This window comes from Mus caroli, unplaced genomic scaffold, assembly GCF_978045245.1.
Source record: "Mus caroli unplaced genomic scaffold, Mus_caroli_1 scaffold_1, whole genome shotgun sequence".
Lineage (NCBI taxonomy): Eukaryota > Metazoa > Chordata > Mammalia > Rodentia > Muridae > Mus > Mus caroli.
Window position 1 is genome coordinate 187,994,400 of NW_028227256.1, and position 27,816 is coordinate 188,022,215.

Consider the following 27,816-nt stretch of genomic DNA (forward strand, 5'->3'; position numbering starts at 1 on the left):
GTGCGCATGGCACCCAGTTCCAATCCTGACACTCAAGAGAGCGGAGGGTTGAGGTGGAACTTAAGGGCCAGGCAAGAGTAAGGAAGTAGGGCAGGAGGCTAAGTTTGGCCTGGGTTCTGGTTCTAGTCTGGTGAAGGCCAAAGTTTCTTGGCTTCCCCTAGCCTAGAGTTTTGAAGCAGCTCCCTTGATAATCCCAGGTTGGCTGTGAAGGGACTTGGACCAACACTTTGTAGCCATCACCCACAGAGGACTGACATCCTGCACCCTCCCGTGTATATGTGTGTGTGTGATTGGAAGGAGGGATAATATGGCCTTTGCTCAGTCAGTGACCCCTTGGGTATGTTGTTTGTGCTTGTTGTCCCCTGCCCCCTGCCCCCAGACTCTGCACATCAGCGTCCCCTTTGCTCCTAAATCAGTTTCCTTCTGCCCCACCTAAGAACCAGAGTTGACCAGTCCTCCCCTCCAAACGCCAGAAAAGCCAGTTCTTTCTCTCAAAACACTGGACAGCTCCTCTTGTCTCTCCTGGGGGATTATGTCTGGCTGTGGTCCTGGAAGGGTCTAGTAGGAGTGAAACTCCAATCGAACTCAGGGAAGGGGATCACTTTCTTGATTCCAGGGCACCACTGCTGCTAAGACCCTGCAAAGCCTGGCATTTGGCGGCCCTGTAGAGAGAGCAGCCCATGGCCAATTCTGGTGCTGACCCAACTCGAGCAGTGATTAAGCTCTGTTTGATTTGGTCAGCTTTCTGAAGCCTCAGCTAGGAGCTCTGTTCTACAAAATCTGGATGAGAGGCCAAAGCATGAAGACCTCATTTTCTCATATTCCAAAGTGACCTTTGCATAAAAACAGGGAAGATGCAATCGGCAGGAAGATGCTGAGCCGCCGCGGCAGCCACCGCCACAGCTTCAGAGAACGCTCTCTCTGTACCCCTGACTTTGTACCCCATACTTCTGTTTTTCCGCTGAAAATATTGTGGGTGGGCTGGAGAGGTGGCTCAGTGATGCAGAACACTTGCTTCTCTCCTGAGTCACCCAGAACCCACCTTGGGTGGTTTACAACCGTTTGTAACTCCAGATCCAGGAAGTCTGGCACCCCCTTTTGGCCTCTTCTAGCCATTGCCCTCACAGGGACATACCTCACACGGACGCATGCACTTATTAAAAATAAATTATAAAAAGGAAAGCAAATGTCATCGAGTATGGGAAGAGACCATCGGTTAAATATGTCCTTCCAAATAAAAGGCAAATGTAATGAGCTAAGTCGCACAGTGTATTTATAATACCCGTTATAAATATTATGCTCCTGCAAGCAGGAGCATATGTAATGGAATATAAGATTCTTAGCGAGGACATGAAGTGTGTTGCATCTGATTCTACCAACATACAGGGCTATCCCCATGGCATGGATGAGTCCATTGATTCTGGAGGAGTTCTTACAACTTGGTCAAGGCCAAAAGACAGTCAATTGCAGAGCCTGGATTAGAACCCAGTGTTTTGTGATAAATCTTTTCCTGGGGAGAGAAAACACACATCTGCTCATGCCTGTTAGGGATCCCATGGCAGTCCAAAGCATGGATACCGCCAAAGTCCAACGTGGTGAACCAGTGAGTTTTATCGGGGTTACACAGAGGAGTGTGGGATGGGGTTACTTAGAGGATCAGAGGTGACTCCAAAGCGGCTGTATCCCCAAATGAAAGCGAGGTCTTCATGCTTTTGCCTCTCATCCAGAGTTTTTGGAACAGCCTCTCCTTGGCACCCCACATGGGTGACAGTTCACAGAAGCTGGAAACCTGGAGTGCACTGCACAGCCTACGGGCAGCTCAACAGGTTGGTGAGTGTTCTTTCCAACTGACTCTGGTCTAAACCTCTACCAGGCAGCTCACCTGGTTTTTGTTTCTCCAAACATCTGGCTAGTCTGAGTCTTTGCAGCTTGACTCTTCTGAGAGTCTTCCTTCCTCAAAGCTTGGCTTAGCTCAGCTGAGGGAAGCTCTCAGCTTTTACTGATTACTAATGAATCTGGTCAGTTTCAGGGACTTCCTGAAGCTATTTTGAGTTGTTCATCTTCTTGTTTAAGGAGCTTCCTTCTATCGATCTGGAGGAAACCATTACACAACACACAGGTCATCCTGCTGGGATGTAAGACAATTCCCCTGGGGCCATCGTGATGTCTGCAGGAACATTGTTTCTGTGTATGAATGTTTCCCCTGCAGTATGTATGTGTATCTCTAGTGTCTATAGAAGTCAGAAGAAGGCATTCAGTCCTCTGAAACGGAGTTACAGGTGGTTGTAAACCACCACATAGGGGCTGAGAATGGGCCCGGGTCCCCTGTAAGAGCATATAGTGCTCCTAACCACGGGGCTACCCCTCCCGCCCCTGCCTTGTTTTAATAGGCCCATTTCTATACCCTCAGCTATTCCTTGATTATCCGACCATCAGTGTTTCCACCCACAAACTGTGGTTATTTCCACAACAGACTTATTGAATGGAGAGGAGTTAGCAAGCTGTCTGCTTCCATTTTCCCTCCAGATACCAGCGAAGCCCATGAAGGGGAAAGCCGTGCAGGCCAGGCTTCGCTGCGCATCAGAGAACGCCGGCGGATCCGAGGATCCCCGTTTTGTTGAAATAGAATTGTAAAAAATAAAGGGGGGGCAGTTTAATCCTGTTAAACGTGGTGCGTGTTTCTGCAGAGCGCAGGGAGGGATTAGAGGAGGAAGGGAGACCAAGTACTGTGTCAGCCTCGCCGGTGTCACTAAGGCGACATGACAACTTGTCTTGGGCGATCTTTACAGCATGTTAGGCTGACTCAGAAGTGTTTTCTGGCGTCCCCTTTGTGTCCCCCACGGGGTTCTTTCATTTCTGAAACTTTCTTTCTTTTCCCGTCCCTTTCTTCCCCACACTGCTGCTTTGCTTTTTAATCCACGGTGTCTCCCTCAAGTCAAAACATTTAGCTGGCTCTGATCGAGATTTGGTTTTGAAGATGCCCTTTGACCTTGCACTGTGCAAAGCAGCCTCTGAGAAGTGTACAGTCCACCCTCAACCTTTTGCCCTCTCCCCGGGCTCCAGAAAGAGCTTCTGGGGAAGCAGGCTCGTTCTGGATTGCACACAGAAGCCGCCCCCTCCCCTTTCCATCCATTCCTTCCTTCTTCCCTTCCCACCCTGATTTATTTTCTCTTCAAACCTTTCCACCGTCTTTGCTTCCCCACCTCACTGGCTTTCATTCTGTCTAGACTGTTCCTTGTCACAACTCTTCTCTCTTTTTTTTTTCCTTCCATTTTTTTTTTTTTTTTTTTTGCTATTTTCTGTTCAGTTCTCCCTCATTCAATGTCTTCATTTCATCGTTTCTTTCCTAGAATTATCTTTTTGGGAAGCGGGTACTCGGTGCTGACTCCAGGACTTTGGAACACTAAGCTACACATTCTACGCTGAGCTCTGTCCTCAGCCTGGCTCTCTGAACTGCTCTTTCCCCTATTCAATGTTATTTAATAACTTTTCGTCCTTTCCTTTCTTTTAAACAACACAGTGACACTTCTAATGAAAGGTTATACACCCTTGAAGTTTTCCAAGCTGAAGTGAGGTCAGCTGACCCCGGGGGGTGGTGGGGGGCCCCACGGCTGACATAGCAACTGGAGGAAGAGTTGCCATAGAGGAAGCATGGCCTTGAGACTCGGTCACTGTCTTTCCGAAGCAGGTGGCCAGCTCGCTTGGCGATGTGGCTGCCTGTCCATCTTTCTGTGGCTTAGACACCCTCTGGCCCACGGTCCCTTCCCCCGCTCCAGCTTTCCTCACTGGCTTACCACCAGAGACTAGATGTTGAGTCAATGGAAAAACAACACTGGCCAACATTAAAGGGAGACTGTTTGGAAAAGGAAGGCCCTGCTGGGGCACAGAGGAAGCCTGCGTGCTAACACGGGCCACCTCTTATCTGGAGCAGCTGGGCCTGGGCTGAGTGCGCTCGCTCCATCCTTTGGCAAGAGATCTTCTGCAGACAGGCAGCCTTGGGACTGAGGAGCCATTCTCAGCCCAGAGTGTCCCCAGAACTGTAGAGACAAAAGCCATTGCTCCCCCTAGAGACCGAGAAATGGAAGGAGAGGGCGAGTTTTGAAGGGAGCATGCTTCCTAAAGTCCATGTCTCTGGGTATTACTCACCACAGGCCCAGGGAGCTAAGTCCCATGCACTGTGAGATTTCTGTCCTGACCCAAATGTAAGTCCTGGGAAAAGACAAGAGAAGGAAAAGGGGAAACTCACAGTCCCAGGCTCTGAGCTGCTTACTGGAGTCTTGATCCTGCTCTTGACAGAAACAAGGCAGATGGCTACTGGGGCACGAATTCACTTATTCACTGCATCTTCTTCTGTGGCCCAGTCAGCTTCAGCATGCTGACTGACATCTTCAGACTGCTCTCTGAGGAAAGACTCAGCAGAGCCTGTTAAGAGGAGGGCTGTCTCCTCAGTCTGCCTCAGACCCACCATGCCCATGCTTGCCAGGAAGTGTTTTCTTGGGGTGAAGTCCCTGTGATAACTTCTGGACACGTTACTTTTGGAAACCTTGGCTGCATGCATGATAACAGAGCAGCTTGGAGTTCCCTTTTGCGTCTTGGTCAGTTTTCAGTTTGAATGAGATGCTAGATGTGATGTAGTCATTGCTGCCTTTCCATTTTTGCTGAGTGTGTGTGTTTGTCTGTGTGTGTATGTATGTGTATATGTATATGTGTGTGTATGTGTATATGTGTGTATGTGTGTGTGTATGTGTGTGTATGTGTGTATATGTGTATGTATGTGTATGTGTGTGTATATGTATATGTGTGTATGTGTATATGTGTGTGTATGTGTGTATATATGTATGTGTGTATATGTGTATGTGTGTATATGTATATGTGTGTATGTGTATATGTGTGTGTATGTGTGTATATGTATGTGTATGTGTGTGTATATGTATATGTGTGTATGTGTGTGTATGTGTGTGTATGTGTGTATGTGTGTGTATGTGCGTATGTGTGTATGTGTATGTGTGAGTATATGTGTATGTGAGTGTATGTGCGTATGTATATGTGTGTATGTGTTTGTGTGTGTGTGTGGGGGGATGGGCACAGAGGACATCCAGGTGGGTGTTATTCCTCAGGCACTGTTCTATACTCATATCTACTTTTGTTTTTAAGTTAAATTTATTTTTTATTCTTTTAGTTTTATTTATTTTATTTTCTTATATATTTCCTCCCTCCCTCCCTCCCTCCCTCCTTCCTTCCTTCCTTCCTTCCTTCCTTCCTTCCTTCCTTCCTTCTTTTCTTTTGTCTTGAGACAAGCCTCTCACTGTCCTAAAGCTTGTCTGGGAGGCTAGGCTGGCAGCCCTAGGGATCTGCCTGTTTCAGCCTCTCTCAGGCTAAAGCTGAATTAAAACACTCAGCACCACTCCTGGGATAGGCTTTTTGTTTGTTTGTTTGGTTGGTTGGTTGGTTGGTTGGTTGGGTTTTTTGTCTTAATGTGGGATGTAGGAATGGAAATCATGTTCTTGTGCTTGCAAGGCCAACAATTTACCAACTAAGCCATACCCCTAGCTCCCTAGCCTCACATCCTTGCTAGCGGGCTCTCCTTGCTCTCCTCTGCCCTGGCCATCTTGGCTGCCCATGGTCCTGTCTGCAGGAATCTTCCATTCTCTGTTTCTCAGCAGCGACACTTCTCAGTGTGTGTGTTTGAAACTCAGAAATACTTTGCTTCTTTTTTAAAAAGAAAGATTAAAAAATATTTTATGTGTATGAGTGTATTGCCAGAATGTATGTCTACAAAGACATGTATGTCCAGCACTCTCAGGGGACAGAAGATCCGATCCCCTGGGACTGGAGCTTCAGATGACTGTCAGCCACCATGTGGGTGTTGGGAAACAAACCCAGGTTTTCTGCAAGAGCATCCAGTGCTCTTAACTTCTGTCCCCTCTCTCCAGCCTCTTCCTCCTCCTCTCCCCTTTCCTTTCCTTTCCTTTCCTTTCCTTTCCTTTCCTTTCCTTTCCTTTCCTTTCCTTTCCTTTCCTTCCCTTCCCTTCCCTTCCCTTCCCTTCCCTTCCCTTCCCTTCCCTTCCCTTCCCTTCCCTTCCCTTCCCTTCCCTTCCCTTCCCTTCCCTTCCCTTCCCTTCCCTTCCCTTCCCTTCCCTTCCCTTCCCTTCCCTTCCCTTCCCTTCCCTTCCCTTCCCTTTCCTTTCTTCTCTTTTTAAAGACAGAATATCATGTAACCCAATAGCCTTCCACTTCTGCTCCTTCTGGCAACACATCTTGAATCCCAAGGCTACGAAGTTGGTACCACTGCACCCAATTTTATGTTTAATTGTCCTCAGGGCTTCCTGCATGCGGGCTAGGTAAGCATTCTATCAGTGAAGCCACATGTCCACCAACTGAGCTACATCCCAGCTCCCAGAAATGCTTTGACACAATAAGGAACCATTTAGCCCTACCGAAGCATGACAGTGAATGCTGAATTTTAAAGAAGTGGAAAATTAAAACTTGAAATGCTGTATTTGGCTTTAGGACTTGGGGTGGATCAAGGCTATTTTCTCTTTTGAAAGAAGCTACTTCTTTGGGAAGGTAGCCTCAAGAGTTAGGTCCTCTCCTCTCCTCCCCTCCCCTCCCCTCCCCTCCCCCTCCCCCTCTCCCTCTCCCTCCTTCTGTCTTAAAGGACAACTTGTGGCAATCAGTTTGGAATGGCATGCCTCATGTGGCATGTCCTTTACTCAGTGGGCTAAGGAGACAGCCCAAGTGTTAAGTTCATTTTAATTTACATCTTTTGGCCTTTGTTTTGTGCTGTTTTTCTGTAGACATGTAATGTGACCCCAGACATGTAACTTATATTTACCATTAGAAGAATAAAATCAATCTGGTTTGATGCGTCCCAAGGTCTGTAGGTCGTGACCCTGTGACACATCAGTGAACTTTGCTCCTGGGTCTGTCTGTTCCTTCAGACAGGACAGGGATGATTACGGGAATGTCACTGGTAAGCTTCCAGCCCCACCAAAGGGCAAAAGAACAAAATTGCACAGATAGGTTGCTGGCTTCCAGTTTCCTTCTGTTTGGTCTCAGCCTCTAGTCACCAACACACCAGTGCTCTCTCCTCAGAGAACCCAGTCATCTGGATGCTGGATTAATCTGTAGCTGCTCAGGGGAGTTGTCAACCAGTGGAGATTCTGCCAGTGATCTGTGGCACCCATTTCAACAAACACGAATTGGATAACATTCCCTTCTCCCCTGCCCCCAGCCCTCCATCTGTCCTTTCTTATCAACAGGGTAGAAAGCAAGTTCTTGTTCAATCACATATTTGTCCTAGGAAGACAATCTATAACACAGATGATTTATAACTTACCATAGCCTCATCAATAAGCAAATATCATTGGTTGGTACCAACAAGCTAGATGTAAAATACATTAAATTCAGTCTTGTTGCTCATTTGTTCACGAAAGTTTTATGCTTTTGTGAAGTTCACGAGTGTCTAGTTTTGAGGCTGCTTTGGACTTCTGAACAATTTAGGGATGCAAATGGGGTAGAAGGGTAGGGGAGAAAAATGTAAAAAAGTTGGTTGTTATTAAACGTATTAGTTAAAAAGTCCAAGTTGTAGTTTTCATATGAATTTTTGACTTCTTTATAACACCAGCAGTGTTTTGTTCTTACTGATCCTGTCAAGTAAAGCGAGGAGCACTCATCGCCTTATCTCGGAGGTTCTGTGGCTTGCGACAGTGAAACTGAAACAATCAGAAGCAGAGACCGCATTTCCACAGGTCAGAAGGCATCTGCAGTCACACCAATCGCTTTGAGTTTCATGCTCACGACGGGGTAAAATGGAGGTCTTCACGTCACCTTCTTTAGCTGTATTTGCTATGAAGAAAAATCGTTGTTTACCCCTGGGGAATTTCTGAAGGAAAAGAAAAATCAATTTCTATCAATGAGTGATATTTTTCTCACCAAGGGGTATTGACTTCACAATGGTGAGTTATTTCCCTCAGTCACCCACTGGGAATTGTTAGCAGGCATGTCTTTTATGATTCAATAAACATGTAGTTTTTAGCTTAGGTGTCTTGGCCGGGATATCCTGATTTCTGGATCACTGCTGGTGTGAGCAGTTCACAGTCTGCATCTATTTGGATGAAATGCTCCTGCTCTGCGTTGTAAGTTAACAAGCGTGCTCTCCCTGTTCTCCCTCTTTAATTAGAGTACAGACCTTCTGACAAAGCAGCAGGTGGGCAAGAATCTCAGCCTTTTCTCTGGCTCTTCACAGTGTGTCCTCTTGGCTTATGCATAGGCCTGTGACTCACGGGGAGTCATGTCTACCTCGATGTCTCCACGAGTCCTTTTCCTCTTTTTATATCATAGCACAACACTGATATTTTTAATTTTTATACTAAACCAAGAACATTATTGTTGTTGTTGTGAGAAAAGTTCTTACTGGGAAACCAAAGGCTGGCTTACACTTACCATGTAGCCAAGGTTAGCCTTAAATTCATCTTCTCATACTGAGTGTTGGAGTTATAGGTATAGCCCTCATACCCAGCTTGAACTAAACTTTACTTGGCCAGAGAACCCATTCTGTAAAGGAGCATTTTAAGAGGTGGAGATAGAGGAAAAGACAGGGACTATGGAAGCCCCGAGGGTTGGCTGGCTTCACTTGTCAACTTGACACAGCCTAGAGTATTCTGAAAAGACTGTCTCAATTGAGGAATTGCCTAGATGAAGCTCACCCAGTGGGCAGTTCTATAGAGGGTTGTCTTGATGGCTCATTGATGCATGAGGGCTCAGCCTGTGGGCAGCAGTATCTTCATGCAGGTAGTCCCGTGATGTATAAGAAACCTAGCTTAACATGAGCCTGAACATCAAGCAAACTGTTACTTTGTGATTTCTTGTTCAAGTTCCTGCTTGAGCTTGTGTTCTGACTTTTCTCAGTGATGGACGATGACCTGGAAGTGGAGCCGGATAAACCCTTTCCTCCTCTAAGTTGCTTTAGTCATCGTGTTCGTCATGGCAACAGAATGAAACTTGGGTGTTTTGTCGCTGTGACTGTTCATTCTCTCCCACCATTGTCTTGAATCTGTGTGTGTTCTTGATATATTTTTCTTGAGCTTGTGCAGGGAGGAGCAGAGGTAAGTCTCTAGTGTCATGCCTCAGGAGCCTTCTACCTTATTTTTGAGAATGGAGTTCTGCTATTGGTCCAGAGCATAGATAGGCAGGTTGACCAGTAAGCGCTGGGGATCCACCTGTCTCTAACTTCCAACTGCTGGTTTCAAACACATACCACAACCCTTGTTTTTTGTTTTGTCTTTGTGTGTGCTTTGTTTTGTTTTGTCTTTTTTATTTTATTTTATTTTATTTTATTTTATTTTATTTTATTTTATTTTATTTTATTTTATGTGAGTAATGGAAGTTGAAGCAAAACTTCATGCCTTTGTACCAAGCACTTTATCATCTGAGCCATCTCTCCAGCCCAGGTATAGAGTTGAAGAGGAAACAGACTGTGAGAAAAGTTCTCCTGTGGCTTCCCTCTTAATTCTAACATCTCCATGCTCTCTGCAGCCAGCTGGCCGAGGCTAGCCCTTGCTTTGTTGCCAGCGTCTCCATTTACCCCATCATTGTAGGGGTGTTTCTAGCATACATTGATAGCCTGATAGCGTTTTTCCTTTTTGCTTATGTCTTATTGAATGACCACAGCCATCTTCTACCCAGTGGCATGATCATTTTGACAGTCTTGCCCTCGGTGTTTACCCAAGAACCACAGTTTAAGAGGTTCAGTCACACTTGACACTCGTCTGGGCTCTTAGAAGAGATCTAAAATTTCCAACGTATCCCAAGCTTTCACATAATCTGTTTCTTGTTCTAGGTTTCTGAAACCTTGCTCTTCTTTCCGTATTTCCATGCCCCTGCTTTATTCTAACACCCAGAACCTAACTGTATGTGTGTGGCTTCTCTTGAAAAGCACCCTGCTGTGGTTGAAATATGTCCCCCATCGTGAGCTCGCCCAAGCCTTTAATCTCTGAATTCAGATGTCAACAGTATTAGAGAGTGAAACCCAACCCCACTCTGTTGATTAGATGTGTGTGGAGAATGATGTGAGTAGAGCTCCCATGAGTGAGGCAAGGTTGGTCTTCTAAGGAGATGGAGAAATCTCATAGAAATCTCTCACTACAGCCCAAGACATAGGATCTGCTTGTATGTGCTACGTCTAAGATGATAAGCTAAAGGATTCTTTCTTTCTTTCTTTCTTTCTTTCTTTCTTTCTTTCTTTCTTCCTTCCTTCCTTCCTTCCTTCCTTCCTTCCTTCCTTCCTTCCTCCCCCTCTCTCTTCCTTTCTCCCCTTCTTTCTTTGTTTTTTGTTTTTGTTTTTGGTATTTATTTATTTATTCTCCATGGTCTTTCTTTCTTTCTTTCTTTCTTTCTTTCTTTCTTTCTTTCTTTCTTTCTTTCTTTCTTTCTCTCTTTCTTTCTTTTTTTATTAGATATTTTATTTATTTACATTTCAAATGTCATCCCCTTTCCTGGTTCCCCTTCTGAAAACTCCCATCCCCTCCCCGCTCCTCCTCACCAACCCAGCCACTCCTGCTTCCTGGCCCTGGTTTTCCCCTACACTGGAGTATAGAGTCTTTACAGGACCAAAGACCTCTCCTCCCATTGATGACCAACAAGGGCATCCTCTGCTACATATGTGGCTGGAGCCATGGGTCCCTCCATGTGTACTCTTTGGTTGGTGGTTTAGTCCCTGGGAGCTCTGGGGGTACTGGTTGGTTCATATAGTTGTTCCTCCTATGGGGCAGCAAGCCCCTTCAGCTCCTTGGGTCCTTTCCCTAGCTCATCCATTGGGGACCCTGTGCTCAGTCCAATGGTTGACTAAGAGCATCCACCTCTGTGTTTGTCAGGCACTGGAAGAGCTTCTCAGGAGACAACTATATCAGGCTTCTGTCAGCAAGCATTTGTTGGTATTCACAATAGTGTCTGGGTTTGATGACTGTATATGGGATGAATCCCAAGGTGGGGCAGTCTCTAGATAGCCTTTCTTTCAGTTTCTGCTCCATACTTTGTCTCTGTAACTCCTTTCATGGGTATTTTGTTCCCCTCTTCAAGGAAGGACCAAAGTATCCACATTTTAGTCTTCCTCCTTCTTGAGCTTCATGTGGTCTGTGACTTGTATCTTGGGTATTCCGAGCTTCTGGGCTAATATTCACTTATCAGTGCGTGCATACCATGTGTGTTCTTTTGTGACTGGGTTACCTCACTCAGGATGATATTTTCTAGTTTCATCCATTTGCCTAAGAATTTCATAATTCATTGTTTTTAATAGCTGAGTAGTACTCCATTGTGTAAATGTACCACATTTTCTATATCCATTCCTCTGTTAATGAGCCTCTTTCTTTATACAGTGCCCTACCTCAGGTATTTTACCACAGTGACAAAGATGCTGGCCAATAAATCCCTGATCTCTTCTCTAGATAATTTCATCTTCATGTTTCAAGGTCCAATTTAAAATTCATCTGTGTTCTTCTGACTAGTTCTTGTCAAGCTAACACAATCCGGAGTCATGTGGAAAGAGAAAGCCTCAGCTGAGGGATTGCCTCTATGGGATTGATGATTCATGGGCAAATCTGTGGGGACATCTTCTTGACTGATGATTGGTATGGGTTGGTGCAGCTCATTGAGAGCAGCACCACTCCTGAGGGCAGTGCCACTCCTGAGGGCAGTGCCACCCCTGGGAAGTGCCATCTGCTAAATGGGAATCCTACTGGCCCAAGTAGACCTGGAGGATATTAAGGCTACAAATAGGGATCAGCTGGATTCTGTGTGTTTCAACCCAGTCTGTTTCTGGTTCTGTGTAGGCCATGCATTACTTGTGTTCGCAGTATGAGCTGTGGTCCACCAGGAATTATATTTAGGGTTATTCACACCCATACCTGTCGATTGAAAGAGTCACACACTTTCTCGTTAACCTGATTGCGACTGGCTGGTGGAAGAAATGTTTATGCTTGACAGAATCAGTGTTCTCATCAGTTTGTTTATTTTTCCTCATGATCAACAGTTTTGCACTGAAGGGAGGATTTTTCTTTTTCTGTGATCTGCATACGTGTTTTTAATTGACTAATGAAGCCAATCTGGACCTGGCAGGTTTTGCTTCTACCTGTGTAGACGCGGCACCCATGACGGTTGTGTGACCGCTCAGCTCGTGGCTTCCTGCTCTGCGTGCAATGACCTCTTTTTTGGCATTCTGTGTTTAAAGCCTTTTCCATTTTGGACCCTATCTCTGTGTCTGGCTCTTAACATCCTTCCTACCCCTTCTTATTTTATCTTCTTAAGAGCATTCTAAAGATTGGTGGCTAAAAGGCTCAGTAGGTAAAGCACAGGCACAAGGGCCAGAGTTTGAAACCTCAATGCCCGCGTGAAACCCAGGCATGGCTGCACTCAGCTTCGATCTCAGAGTTTGGAAGGGAAAAAACAAGGGTCCTCATGGCTTGCTGGGCAGTCAGTCTGTCTAGGCAATCAGTGATCTCCAGGTTCAATGAGAGACAGGCTTCAAAAAGCAATGTGGGGAGTAACTGAAGAAGATATGTCACATGTGTGTGTATTCTATGCATGTGAAGAAGACATAGTGTGTCTTCCATATATCTTCTATGTGCACATACGTTCATACATGCATACGCATGGACATGCATACATATGTCTACTCCCTCACACCAAAGAGTATTCTGAAGATTAAATGTCTTTGGTTAGCAAATTATCTGGGGGGTGCAGAGTTGGGAAGAGGGAGGATTGAGGCAAACTGGGTTTATTCTCTATTCCTGGTGACAATCAATAAGGAGAAGAAGGGTGAGGAGTAATGGCTGGGCTCTTCCCTAGACAGCTGCTGTGTAATTCCTCCTTAGTGAGACTATGGCATTTTCCTCAACCTGGAGGCCTTTCCTGATCTTGTGCCTGAGCTGTCAGTCTGTCACAGATCATACAAGAAATGCCAGGGAAGTTCACCCTCCCAAGTTCATGTTGGCTCTTAGCCACACTATTTTGGTTAGCCCACATTTCTTTGTGTGACTCTTTGCTAATCTCCATGACCCGATTCAAGACACCCCAAAAGAATGTCACATGCTCTGTGCTCTGTACTCTGCTTCCTCAGCCTGCAGGCACTCATAGTGAAGTCTGTGTTGCTGCTGATAGAGTTAGCTAAGAAAACAAATGGCTTGGTATGCATTCTGTCTCTTCTTCAGGTTATTAATGTTATCAATGCCTAGTCATACCTGTGTGTGTCTGTGTGTGCATGTGTGTATGTGCATGTGTGTGTGTAAAAGCATGTGCCAGAGTCCAAAAGTTAACCTTCTGTGTCCTTTCTTAGGTGCTTTTCCCCTGGGGTATCTCACTGGCCTAGAACTCACCAAGTAGGGTGGGATGGCTGTCTGGTGGCTGACCCTTGTGTTCCTGCCTCTCCGATGCTGGGGTTATGAGCACATCTGCGTCTTTCATGGGTTCTGGGGACCAAGTGTTAGTCCTCACGCTGCTGTAGCAGGTGCTCTGTGGATTGACATCTCTCCAGCCCCAGCTAAGTAGTTTTAAAACTCACTCAATGCTTCTTGTCCTTCAAACTGTATGCTGCATCAAAGTAAGGGAAACATGCAAAATATGCATAATTTGTGCATGCTTTGTTGACCAGAATGCCCGGTGCTGGCCAGTGTAAACACGTCTAGAGATCTTTTGGAAATGTGGGGTGAGTTCTGAGGAAAGAAAGGGTTTAGGAGGGGTTTGTATCCACTCTCCGGGCTCTGTGTGTGCGTGCGCGTGTGTGTGTGCGCGTGTGCGTGTGTGTGTGTGTGTGTGTGTGTGCGCGCGTGTGTGTACATGTGTGTACGGTGTGTGTGTGCGGTGTGTGTGTGTGTGCGGTATGTGTGTGTGTGTGTGTGTATGTGTGTGTGTGTGTGTGTGTGTGTGTATGTGTGTGTGTGGGTGTGTGTGTGTGTATGTGCGTGTGTGTGTAAAACTGCCTGCAGATGGATACAGGCTGAGAAATTCAATTAACTGTATTCATAGATTTTTCTCTCTGGGTGGGGACATGAGACGGAGACCGGGAATATTTGCCCCCCCCTTTGTGGCATTAAAAGAAAAAGAAAGAAAAGAAAAACTTGGCATATTACATCAACCAGATTTTTTCCCCCTTTGTCTCAAAGAAGGCTCAGCTGAACAGTAGCCTCCTCACCCAGAACAACAATCACAAACTCACAGGACCTCAGCTGTCTCGGATGATGTCACAGAACCCTTAAGAACGCTCACTGCTGAGCTGGGCTCGAGTCCAGCAAGCACAATTCTTCCTGCCGGTTATTCAGGGCCTTTGACAGATTAGGTGGTCTCTCTCTCTCTCCCTCTCTTTAATTCTTCTTTTCCTTTCTCTCTCTCTTTTTTCCTTTTCTTTTTCATCTTCTCAAAAGGCACTTCAGTTTACCTCTAAGCACAACATTAGCTCTAGCTGCCCCAAATAACATTTTAATTGAAGTCTCAGTCCAAACAAATGCCCAGCCTCTTTATTAACCCCAACAGTGTAATTTTTCACCCTGAGCCTGATTCAGGGAAGCTGTCTCACTTAAGCTGCCGTGCGACGGAACATGGCAGCTTGGCTCCATCAGTCTCTTTTCTGACCTTAATTTGAACCTTAATCTCTTTTAGCCATGTTCTCTTTATTAGCTGTCCATAGCCCTGCCCTGTGCTAATTTTCCCGCTAGACCCTCCATGTACAGAAGCAGCTCCCTGCACCTCAGCTCCCAAATGCTACTATCCAAGTTTCTTGGCCTTATTTTGGGGAAAGGGAAGGGAATATTCCACGTGGTTTTGTTTGGTAATCTCAATGGCTCCTTTTAAAAATGCTCTGCAGAATTTTAGCTATTGCTGATGTTCATAAAAATAACATGCTCTTCAGATGTCAGAAGAACTGGGAAAAGTCTTGAAAGTGAATACAAAGGATTCTTCACCTATAGACAGACCCACAATCAGAAAATCAAGCAGAAAACTACGATTATTACATTACTAATTCGGGCAAAATGTCCTTATCAGAAAACTCTAACCTTTAGGGGGGGACCTGAATTATCCAGATAATTGCTTTAATTCCTTCATTCATTTTAACGCTTAGACATGACCAATGACTAACCACAGAGAAAGTAATTTCTTTTCCTAATTATACCTTCCCATTTTTTTGACATTGGTAAAATGATCCAAATGGGAAGCCGGGGGGGGGGGGCGGGGGAAACACACTTTTCAATCTCCACGATCAAAACCTGTTTCTCTATTTGGAGTCTGGCTTAATATAGCAGAAGTTTGTAGGTAGAAAACAGTGCTTATGATCGTGTGCCCAATTAAATTTATTATAGGTTTTCGTACTTTTTGGCATCGCCATGAAAGCATATTAGTTATTATTCTTTATAACCTAATTGGCGGCTTTGTGTCTAGTCGGCCCTCTGTTCTCTGCAGAATACAATAGTTTGTTGATTGCAAAAAATTACATTTCTGTGACTTTAAAGTCCTAGAGCTGGGGTCGTCGTTGAACGATGTAGGCACAGGCGGATGTTTCAGAGGGCAAGGACCAAGTGCCCTCTGGGACTGGGGAGGGAAGCAGCTGGGGACAATTGGCTGCTCCCCGCAGTGTTCTGCGGTCTTTACAGCATGCTGGCTTGACAAACTTTGCCTTCATTTCAGCGGCTAGAACAATTAGTGCGAATGAATCAGGGCTCTCCTGGATCACGTTTATTATATGCTATTAAATCCCATTATTCAAGAAGTTACTCCTGTGACCATCAAACTTCTCCCCGGCGTTCCATGGAGCCTCTGTTGCGCGCTGGCCGCTTGCTTCTGTGATGGGCAAGGTTTCTTTCTCTTTCCCGTTAGCACTTACTCAGAGCACTTGAAGCTAATTTGAAAATACATCTTTGAACGGACAACAAAAAATGAGACGTGGAAAAAAGAAGCCCACAAGGCGGAGGAAGGTCCTTAATTAGTCCGTTATTTGACACGCACGATTTAACATGGCGTGCTTAGTGCTCCACATCCCCAAAAGAACAAGGCTCTTTTTTTCCCCTCCCATCCCAAACCTTCCCCCTCACTCCTTCTGTCCCTCTTGTCATTTTCTATTAACCAACCCTGACATCCCCTGCTGGAAGGGTGAGCAAGCAGATCACTTCCAAACTGGTGTAAGTGACACTGAGAGCCCTGGCCTGAAGCGAGGGTTTGTGACAGCAACGAGCTCCTTGGCCCCTGGAGTTAGAGACCGTCACTTTGATAATACACCGAAGTCCCCTGTCACAGTGTGTCTGCAGCAAGTCACCAAATGTCCAGGGCTTGTATAGGAACAGAACAGGCAATGGGACCATCTAAAGTCAGTCTTGTTGCTAACAACAACAGAGAAGATAACACCACAAATTACTACACCACCCTGACTATCCTGCACCACCCATCCTGCAGGTGGGGAGACTGAGTACCTTCTGCAGCCTGGCATCACTTAGTTGTCTCTGCTCATACTGTACGTGATGAAGCTGAGGTTGTAAGTGTTGTTTGATGGATTCAAGCACATGTATGCTTCTAGAAGGGCCACACACAAGCTTTCTGGTGGTGGTGGTAGGGGTGGGGTCAGCATTTCTGGTCAGAATTTCTTTTGGAATCTGAAGGACAGAGGTACCTGAAAATGGTCCTGTCGTGAGGGGCTGCAGACAATAATGATGTGAATAAACCAGGGCTGAACAGAAGGGCCTAGACTTTGTTAAGAAGGCAGATGGTTTGCTCTGGTCAGGTCAGCCCTGGTGACAGAACCGCTTTTCTGCCTGTTCCCTGACTTTCCCCTGCTTCTAACAAGTAAAAGTTGGGAAGAGACAGTAGCAGACTTGGACTCAAGCAGCCATGACTAAGAACAGGCTGTGGACAGACCTGCACTCTGTCTTCTTGCCTCATAGGACATCTATTCCTAAGACAAACAAATGTTGCTCACTGCCCAACTTTCAGCTCTTGCTCTTTCTTGAGCAAGTTTTAGCTTTGCTCCCCCAGTAACCTCGGAATTACTTTTGCTATGAAATAAGACTGTGGGCATGCACTGAAGGAGATAAAGATCACTTGATTGCTTGTAACCAGATGCTATCAGTTAGTTGACAAAGTGCCTGTTAGACCTCCATAGTTCCTACAGGTTCTACACATGACCACTTGGTCTCCTTGCTGTGGACAAATGGTAGGGGAAAATAACATGGAAAAAGAGCAAAGGGTTCAGGTGCTGCTGGGGTGTCCAGGAAAGCAAAATGAATTGGTAAAAAGAAAGTGTGAATGCATTCTTAAAGAACCAACTTACTACTGATTTACACACTCCCTTTAGGATCCACATTCTAGGCCCACCGTTGGCTGGAGGCTGAAGATTCAACACTCAAGCATCTTAAGAGAATCAGGACAGCAGCTTGGTAGCTTAAGACATTCATGGCAGCAGTTAGGTAGCTTAAGAGGGTCCAGATAGCAGCTTCTTAGTTAACAGAGTCTGACTAAGACATAGGGGTAGAAGAGGCCTTGTCTCAAACTAGGTGGAAAAGTGAGGATCAATACCCAAAGGTTTCCTCTTGTACCCACATGTATGCCATGGCACGAACAGACCAGCATTTATATGTCAGTGTGTGCAGGTGTACACACACACACACACACACACACACACACACACTTGTACATGACACTCTAATATGGTGGTTCTCAAACTGTGGGGCATGACTCGTTTGGGGGGGGGTCAAAGGACCCTTCCATCTCAGATATTTGCATTACAATTCATAACAGCAGCAAAATGACAGTTAAGAAGTAGTACTGAAAATAATTTTATGGTTTGGGGTCACCATAGCATGAGAAACTCTATTAAAGGCTTACAGCACTAGGAAGGTTGAGAACCACTGCTCTAAAATGAAAGTCATTATGAGAGCTCTCTCTGTCTCTGTCTCTGCCTCTGCCTCTGCCTCTGTTTCTGTCTCTGCCTCTGTCTCTGTCTCTGTCTCTGTCTCTGCCTCTGTCTCTGCCTCTGCCTCTGTCTCTCTGTCTATCTCTCTGTCTCTGTATCGCTCCTTTTCCTTCTTTTTAAACTTTTTGGGTTTTTAACTTAGGGTTTTCCAGGTTGTTCAGGCTGGCCAGGAACTAGATTGGAGTGTCCTTGAACTCAGAAACTCCTGCAAAGAGGTCTAGATGCTGAGATTTATAGGCATGTGTTAACATGTCTGGCTGAAGAATTTATTTATTTTTTTTGTCATCTTAAAAAAAAAACTTTAATATTCAGGTCATCTCTCCGAAATCTATATATTCCTGGGAATATGTAAAAGTCTGTCCGTTGCCTGTATATCTATCATGCATCTATTGATTGATAGGCTTATCTATCATCTATCCATCAATCCATCATCTTCCCATCAATTTTTCACACTGGATGACTGGATGACAGGAGATTAGTTGGCCAGCAACAGGAGGGGAGAAGGTCGAACCACATGTAGCAAAGCTGGCAGTCACGTGACTCTACAGACTTTAAAAAGTGTTGACTTCTAGAGGCCAAAGACTAGGAAGGGGCTAATGGCTCACAGTGTTGGTGTGTTCCTCAAGATGGCAGGTCCATTCTGTGTCTTGGATGGACTGGCTAAGGGCGCTTTCTCTTTGTACTTATCTGAGAGGAAAGCACCCTACACTTCCAACAGAGCAGCTCCTTGGCACTGGACTCTCTGCGACTGTGGATGGCTGAGGGACTGGACTGACAAGGTATAGGATGTCAGGAACAGCACTGACATTCTGCCTGAGGAAAGACACCAGGACAGACCCTCATGAGTCTCCTGGTCTCTTACTGTGTAGGCGAATCTCAGACTGAGCTCAGAAGACTCCTCTCCTGTTCTCATTTCTGTGTATGATGAATGGGGCTGTAACGTTCTTATTTTCAATGATTTCACATCCTGTTGGTTGCTAGTTGCATGTCAAATCCTTGTTTCCATTATCTGCAAAAATAAATATATAACTAAGTCAGGCCTCTCTGAGGGTGGCCCAAGGGCTCTATGAGTGAACTCACATGGAAGATTTAGAACAGCTCTTGGCATACATTAAGTGCTCGAGAACTACTAGTAATTGTTATTGTTGCTACAAATAACTGGGAGGATTCATATTTTTTCATTTTCTACATTAATCTTCCTCAAACACATCACTATTATGCGAATTTCAGATACTTTTTATAGAAATAGTCTGCTCATAATCAAACGACTTAAATGTAGGGACACATGCATCATGACTACTTTTAAAAACAAAGATTTACTTATTTCTATGTTATGTTCTTTAGTGGCTTCTCTGTGTATCTGTAAGTAGACACATGTGTACAGTGTCCCTGAAGGCCAGAAATGGCCACCAGGTCCTCTAGAACTGGAGTAGACAGTTGTGAATATCCATGTAGGGGTTAGGATCCAAACCCAGCTCCTGTGGAAGAACAGCCAGTGCTCCCAACCACTGAGCCATCTTTCCAGCCCTGAGTTCTTAACCCTTTACTGATGAACAACTAAGTTGTTGCCATATCCTCAGTATGGTACCACACAAGGCAGTGGACCTGGGAACACAGACATCTCATTGAGACCCCGCTTTGCCTTGATGCACGTCTGCAGAGGAAGGACTGTGGGGTTGTGTGCAGACGGGTGTGAACAGGAAGGGAAACACTGGGACTGGACTTGAGCTCCTTTACTTCCTCATTGATCCTAAACTATAACCCCAGAATGAGGCAGCTTGTGGGAGAGAGGCGGTCACTTGTGTTGGGGACCTTTTATAGGAGAATATGACATTGGCATGCTAGAAAACACTCAAAGTTACACTTTCAAAAATGAAGTGAAATTCTTGGGGCCAGAGTGATGTCTCAGTGTTAAGAGCTCTTGCAGAGGACCAAGTTTCCACATGGCATCAGATCATAATCAATATAACTCCAGGTCCAGGGGGTCTGACTTCCTCTCCTAACCGCTGTGAGCACCTAGCACACACGTGATGCATAGATAGATATACATGCAGGCAAAACATCATACATATAAAATATATTTCATAAAAGAATTTTTATTTCTTTCCCCTACTAAAAAGGAATAGAAGTTCTATTAATGGGTGAAACAGGACTTTAAACATTGAAACTGTGTTAGTGAACCCTGTGGAATGGCCTCAAACATGTATTCTTGGCCAGCAAGCACTGCCCAGTAAAGAATCAGATATGGAGGGAATGACTTTACCCTTGAAACATTCAAGATTCACAAAGAATGCAAGGGAAACAGAGACTGGAAATCTCAGATGTGTAAAACACACCCACAGCTTCCCAGGAAGTTTGTTTGCTATAACCAATGTGGGTCAACATTCTGCTGTCCATCAAACACAGTAAAATAAGGGGATTGTTGAGTTGAGAGGAAATTGGCCACAGTGGTATCCACTCTGGCTTGGGAGAAAGTGACAACGCTGTTTGTCTTCAAATGGGGGCTGGCAGGCAGGTCTCTGGAGAGTAGCTCAGAGCTTGTATCTGACCAACAAACATAAATGAGAGAGAGAGAGAGAGAGAGAGAGAGAGAGAGAGAGAGAGAGAGAGAGAGAGAGAGAGAGACCTTAAAGTCCATTCCCAATATCACACCCCCTCAACATGGTCACCTTCTAATCCTTCCCAAGCAGTTCTATCGACTGTAGCTCAAGCATTCGGATGTGTGAGGCTGTGAGGGACATTCTCTCTCAAACCACCACCAAGAGATCTATCATGAGAACAAAACACCTAAGAAGAAGGAGAAGGGGGAGAAGGAGAAAGAGGAGGGACAGGGGGAGAAGGAGGAGGAGAAAGAGGAGGAGGAGGAGAATCAGGAGGAGGAGAATCAGGAGGAGGAGAAACAGGAGGAGGAGAGAAAAAGAGGAAGCTGTGCTGTGACAGGGAAAGAAATGTCACAGCAACAACAGAAAAGGAAGCCCAAACAGAGTGGTGAAGACGCCTGGCTGCCCAGAGATAACTTACCCTTCCCCTCCATGTTTTGATTTGTTTGTGGACTGCCTATCACCCAGCCCCTTTGTCTTCTTGCTAGACAATGTCAGGATAGCTGAGCTGACCCCTCCCCCTCCAAATGTTGCAGAGTTCTGTGTGGAAGAAATATGTATCACCAATTCCTGTTCAGAGGAGGCCCTCCATTAGATGTTCTCTGAGATATAAAGCTCTATGTGTTAAGACATGGATCTTTGGGGACTGCTTGTTACAGCAGCAGGTGTGACATACTCTAACCCACCCAGATATTGGTATCAGGAGGGGAAAACTGTTTTCCTTTTCCTAGAAACCAGTTAGTTTATGGGATCCTCTTGCTCTTCTTTCATGTTGTCCAGACACGATATTTTCACCTACAAGCTCGAGACATGTGATGTGACTTTCAAGGTGATAAAGGCAAAGTTTTGCTGGATTCTTTCCTACTCCAGCCATCTGAGCTAATGTATGTTCTTCAAACAGTCCACATCTTGAACACAAGCTCAAAGGCCTGTAGCTTAAGACTTTGTCACAGGACCAGCTTTGAGTACTAGAGATAGTGGTCAGAGTTAATCAGAAAATATATCTGACAAAACAAGATGGTTACCATTCCATCTCTGTTCTCTGCACACACAGAGAGGAAGGACCACAGTCCTGCCCTCCCTTGTCATTTAAGTGGTGCTGTGAGACCAATCCTATGTGGGGTAAATATGAGCAGAAGTTCCATGCTAGGAAGTTAGGAGCATGTTAGCATGCATGTGCCTTTCTTATATTCCCCTTTCTCTTCCACAATGACCCTGAGGAGTGAGGATAAGGTGGAAAGAGAAGGCATACGACTGAAGCCACTCAGCCTGCGTCCTAGACAGAGAGACCTTTGTTCTGTTATATGATGCAGACTTTAGGGGCTCTTCTTGTTTCATTTCTGTTGCTATGATAACATGCCCTGATAAGCAACTTAAGTGAGAAAGGCATATATTTCTCTTGCTATTTCAGGTTACAGTCCATCACAGAGGAGAAGCAAAGGCAGGGACTTGCAGCAAATCACATCATATCAACAGCAGAAAGAAACAACTGTATGTATCCTTGCTTGCCTTTGAGCTTGCTCTTAGCTAGCTATCTTCTTTCTACACTGTTCATGACCCTGCCTAGGGAGTAGTGCTGCCCGGAAGGGGCTAGTTCCTCCTACATCAATTAATCAGTTAGTCTCCTCACAGATGTATCCAGAAGTCAATCTAATCTAGGTACTTCCTCATTAAGACACTCATCCCAGAGGCCAGAGAGATGGCTTTGCAGTTAAAAGCACTTGCTGCTCTTGCACAGGATCTGGTTCACTTCAGTTCCCAGCACTCAAGTGGTGGCTCACATCATCATTCCAGTTCCTGGGGATCTGACACCATTTTCTGACCTTTGAGGGCACCAGGCACACATGTGCACAGGCAAAACACTCACATACATAAATAAATATAAAATTTAAAAAATAAGACTTTCCAAGTGAATCTAGGCTGTACCAAGTTGACAGTTAAGACTAGATAGCACAGCAGATATTGATTATTGAAACTACACCCATTCAGTTCCGGTCTGACCAACCTTCCCCGAATATTCCCCTGAGAAATGGATGCCATATGCAGAAATAGAAGATGAACAGAATCACTGACAAGGTAGGAATGAGTGGTGAAGGAGGCTACATAGGTGGATGCTAATGATTCCAATTGTCTGCATGGCTGGCATGGGGGATTCTCAGAAGTGATATACCATGCACTGTCTGTCTTCTGTCTGTGCACACAAATACCTACCTGTGGCGACTGACTGAGAAAGATATCTTTTTCCTGTTTCTTCATCTTCCTGTGATTTCAATGGCAGATCGCTCCAAGAAACTTAACTGGTAAGGGAGTCTGGGAAATGTAGTGACTAGACTTTCAGGCACAGGGGGTGGGGATGGGGGGGGAGAACGTATTTTACTTTTTAAATTTTTAATTAAAATATTTGAGTTTTACTTATTTCTATCTTGTATGTTAGACGTATGTCCATGCAGCAATGTGCCTGCAGAGCCCGCAGAGCCCAGGAGAGGGGATTAGGGTGGAGTTACCAATGGTTGGAGCTGCCTTGTGGATGTGGAAATTAAACCCAAGCCCTCTGAAAGATCAACCAATGCTCTAAGTCACCGAAACATTCCTCAGCCTGGGAAGGTTTTTAGAAGTGTGTTGTGGGCAGTTCCTGTCTCTCTGCAAAAGAGGGTCCTGGATCATTGCTTTTGGTCCTTCTGGCGAGACATCCAACTGGTTAGCCATCCATAACTCACATTTTCTTGAAAACTCTTCAAGAATAGATCTTAATGAACCTTGTCCCCCATGACACATAATAAATTGTTTTGAATTGATTTCATTAACCTAGCAGAATCAAAAGAAACCAAGAAAGTGGTTCCTGTGTGTATAAGTTAGATCTCGTATCATTACCTCATGGATTCTGGTGGTCCTCCCTAATCGTCACCAGCAGAAGGCTACTTTCCCCCAACCCTGCTCAGAGTGAGATGACCTAAAACCTTGGGTTCTGTCTGCCCACACAGACAGAGGATGGGGGGGTTTGTAGATGCTCCACCTTACTGAATCCATAGAAACTGTCAACTATATTTTTTGTTTGTTTGTTTTAAACTGTATTATTAAGTAGTTTATAAAGTTGATCAAAATGTGTCAATATTTTCTTCAACTGGTTCTGAACACAGTCTTATACTCTGATAAGAGGTTGAATTCCTCTTTGGGTCTGGGGAGGGTGGGCTGTGGATCCCAACTGGGACAGAGCAGAAAGCATCTCTAAGTGAGTGGGGGTGGCATCTGAGTACATAGAAGGCCTGCTCAGTCATTAAAACATTATATTTAGAAAGAGGCAAGTAGGCTCTGATTTTGTTTCACCTCACAAAGGTGCACAGGCTCGGCCAGTCCTCTCACTACCATCAAAAGCTAAAACTATTGTGTTTCTGGTAAGAATGATGGCAGAGTGACTCAGACTTATTTACAACCATCAAAGACATGATAGATATGGATCATGGCATAATTAAGCTTGTCATAATAAAGAGGTGACCATCACCGGGGCTGTTATGATGTCACAGTTGCCTGTGCCCGGCGTTTAGCCCCTAGTTTCCACTCCCGCCCACGCTTATCTCCAGCTATATTTGGTTGTTTTATGATGCTACCTGGACCACAGTCTGTTTTACAAAATAAATGAGCAGACTGGACTCCACGGAACCCATTTCCCTTGCTTATTGATGCCTTTCCTCGGTTTGATATGTTTCGCCCATTTCGTACCTAGAATCACAGCTGAAATAGTCACGAGTTTGCTTTGTAGGAAGGGGGAGCAGAGCGCTGAACAATCTGCTAATGAGTATTGTTGAGATGGTTGGTGAGTTTGGAAAATTCCACTCTTAAAAAAAAAAAGCTACTTTCTCCATAGCAGATTTCCTCTTGGCCGCAACTATCCGGAGTTGTCCAGTTTCCCAGTGATCTTTATGACTGCTGACATCTCCTAAATAAGGTGTTTGATGGATTTTATTAGATATGCCTAGTGATCTCTTTATCTAAGTGGCTTTTCTTTTAACCAGGGTGTGTAGTTTCTTAATAAATAAAGAAAACGGTTCAAGCTCCCGAGCACTGCTGTTGCTAGCATACTCCCAGTGTAGGGTCAGTAAGACTGGGGACTGAGTTACAGTTCTGGGTCTGATGGCTCATTTGGGCATCTCTTCCTTGTAGTCTTATGCGGCCATAGTTAGTGGCTGAGGCTTGAGCAACCTGAGCATCCCTTCATTTGTGCGTTGGCCTTGGGTAATTAGGACACTCTCTCCATACTTAGCTTTCCTTAGAATTTGGTGGTCTTTTGGTTGTCACGTTTCTGACGTTGTGACTGGCTTCCCTTCGAACCATTGTTGGAAGACACTTGGGTGGGATGTTGTAAAGAGTCTAAACTATTACCCTGGAAGCCATGTAACCATCTCTTCCAATTTCCGGTGTGAAGGAGTCCATTGGTGAACCCGTGTCCCAAGGCTTGGAGGAGAAATTCTATATTAACACAGGGGCATGGTTTGTGCAGAGACGGACAAATGCTGATGTCCTCACCTTCATGAGCTGCTCCGTGTGTGTGACAGGTGCCCAGGCAAGCACAACATAGACACTCACAGAGACGCAAACTTAGCTTGAGTTTGACTCGTCTGTCTGCCTCCCTGACTGCTGAGCAGTCACTAGCAACCCTACATGTCTTTGCTTATGAAATAGAAAACAACTGTTCTGAGCATCTCCGACTTTCTCAGTAACAAGACAAAGACATCTGTATGTGTCCAACCAATGGCCTGATAGTCCCATTGCTACATTGGTTCATTCCCAGGCCTCTGAAGTACAGTCCCGGCCACACTGAAGAATTCATTATGGTTTGATAGAATGTTTAATCCTTGCTATGCAGGGGAGTTCAAACTAGCTTCTTTGATTCATTAAGAATTATTGAAGAAGCTGAAAAGTCAGAGTCTGCCCACGCTGAGCTCCAGTTCTCCCTAGCACTTCTGCCCTTGTGCAGTTTAGAACAACTTGTGACAGTCATGGACCAAGAGGTTGAGTTCAGACAGCGCTGTGTGATAATCGAGAGGCCGCAGCAGCATCCGTTTCCCCCGGGAGTCCAGCTTTGGAGAGCAGAAGATAGTTTCCCCAGTGTGCTTCTCCTCTGCACGGTTAAAGGAAGGTGTTCGAGGTCTTTTATGCCAAAGGAGATTTCAGGTCAGGAGTGTTGACAGAAGGATTGGTGGCACTCAACAATTCCCAGGCCTTATCATTTTTGGCACTGTTTATGTCCATTCGATGGTGGCACTCGGAGGGGCTGGGAGAGCGGGCTCCTGATGACATAGAGATACCTTGACATTTCAGGGCCAAAGGTCAATGCCTGGAAAGGTGCAGGAGAGGTAGGATCCCTGGGTCCCGGGTCAACCCCGTGCCCTCTTACATGTTGTCTCCTGTAGCAGAAAAGCACACGGTAGGGTGTTTTAAGTGGTCAACCACAGCCTGGTTTTTCTTGTCAGGATATTTCTAGCAGGGCTTACTTCTGAGCCAGTATATCAGTTGACCTCTGTGGACCCAACAACTTTAACTTCCTGGCTGGTGAGACAGGACCTGTCCTTTCCTTACACCAGTGAATCCTGCATACCTCCATTTGATTTGCCAGGGTGGAGTCCTTCCATTTTGAATACTACTTTACTTATCTGAGAAAGCTCTTTTTGCTGGAAATCTGCGACACTTAGTCTTTAGTTATATATAATTCTTCCCTCTGTTCACGCAGACCCGTTTCCCATTTAAAGTACTTAACTTATTTCAAGATTTATTTTTTGATATATTTAATACTTTCAATTGTATGTGTATGAGTATTTTGTAAGCAAGTATGCTTGTATATGTACCACATGGGTGTTTAGAACACATAGAGGCCAGAAGAGAGCATAAACTCCCTTGGAACTTGAGTTACAGAGGATTTTGAGGCACCATGTGGGCGCTAGAAACTAACCCAGGGCTCCCGGAAGAAGAATAAATTCTTTTAGCCAGTGAGCTATCTCTTCAGTCCCCGTTTGTTTTATTTTCAATTATGTATATTTGTGTGTCTTGTGTGTGGGTGTGGATGTGAATGCAGGGATGTCCTGGAGCTGGAGTCACAGGCAGTGCTGAGCCATCTTAAGTGAGCTCCATTGTGAGAGCAGTGCCTGCTCCTAACTGCTGAGCCATCTCTCCAGCCCTTGCTTTGTACTCTAACGTCCATTCAGGGCCTGCTGGCATATCAGGTCACAGTGCTTCGGAGGTGCCTCTTTTGCCCAGAGGAGTGGCAGTGGTGGGGACTTCTCACACACATATACACGTAACTGCACACATGCATATATGACACACATATACACGTAACTGCACACATGTATATATGTGAGTGATATGTAGTTAATTCTGAAGAAGCTTCCCTCTTGACTCCTGACGCTTCTTTTCACTTTCCTTTGTTTTGTGGGTCAAAGTTGAGTGCATTATTTTGAAAAGATGTGATGAATTGGGTTTATACATAAGCCTAAGGAATCGTATAGTTATAAAAGATCCCCAACTTTGTATTTGCAAGGATGAAAATCAGATAATGGCTCATCTTATGCTCTAGGACAGCTATTTGCATATATTCATGACAGATTTAAGCCTTTGAGTATGCAAGCACTTGCTATTATTTGAGCAAAAAAAAATATTATCCTTTTTTTTTCTTTTACACTATGGAAGTCATCATTTAATCCCTCGACATGAAGCTATAGAGTCCTGGAATTTCCATGCCAACCTTGGAGGTTGGTTCAGGCCTCTAGAGTCACAGTGCCTGTCTCACAAGAAGACTTCAGGTTCTTCCTCTATAGTGGCTGTCAGTGTCTTCCCTCCCTTCTGACTTCTTAAAGAAACATAAACCTTGGGTACAAATCTTATGTTAGCCTCATAGAAACTATTAAGCCAATGATCCACCCTAACCACTAAATGTTTCCCCTAAATGTTTCTGTTTGCAGACTATGAGGAGGGCTGAGACCATGACCACCAGGCAACCCTTTGTTGTTCAAATATCTTGAATTATTTCATTATTAAAGCGAAATAAAGCTTTCTTCTCATAATTATACTTGCACCTAAAATGTGACTACAGCGATCAATGCTTGTTCACAGACACTCCCAGGGACCAGCAGCAGATCTCTCCTTGCACACAGGTTTCCCTGAGGAGGAAGTGGGGACTGCCTGGGACAGTGATAGATAAATGAGTTTTTCAAGTAATGGATCCAGAAGTAAGGTGATTCATTTTTTGGGAGACAGATGATATCAGTCCATTTGTGA

At 45.0% G+C, this 27,816-nt stretch overlaps 1 long non-coding RNA gene across 2 annotated transcripts in view; it reads left to right on the top strand.

Annotated features, from left to right (window-relative positions):
• LOC110292153 (uncharacterized) overlaps positions 1 to 27,816 on the top strand; it is a 48,738-nt gene that overhangs the window by 7,663 nt on the left and 13,259 nt on the right. Inside the window, exons 1-2 of one of the 2 annotated variants that reach the window (XR_015048623.1) lie at positions 6,619 to 8,138; positions 21,959 to 22,038. This is a non-coding gene — a long non-coding RNA (uncharacterized LOC110292153). Of the gene's footprint in view, positions 1 to 6,618; positions 8,139 to 21,958; positions 22,039 to 27,816 lie in introns of those variants that run through there. The other variant, XR_002377675.3, reaches the window with a different exon arrangement.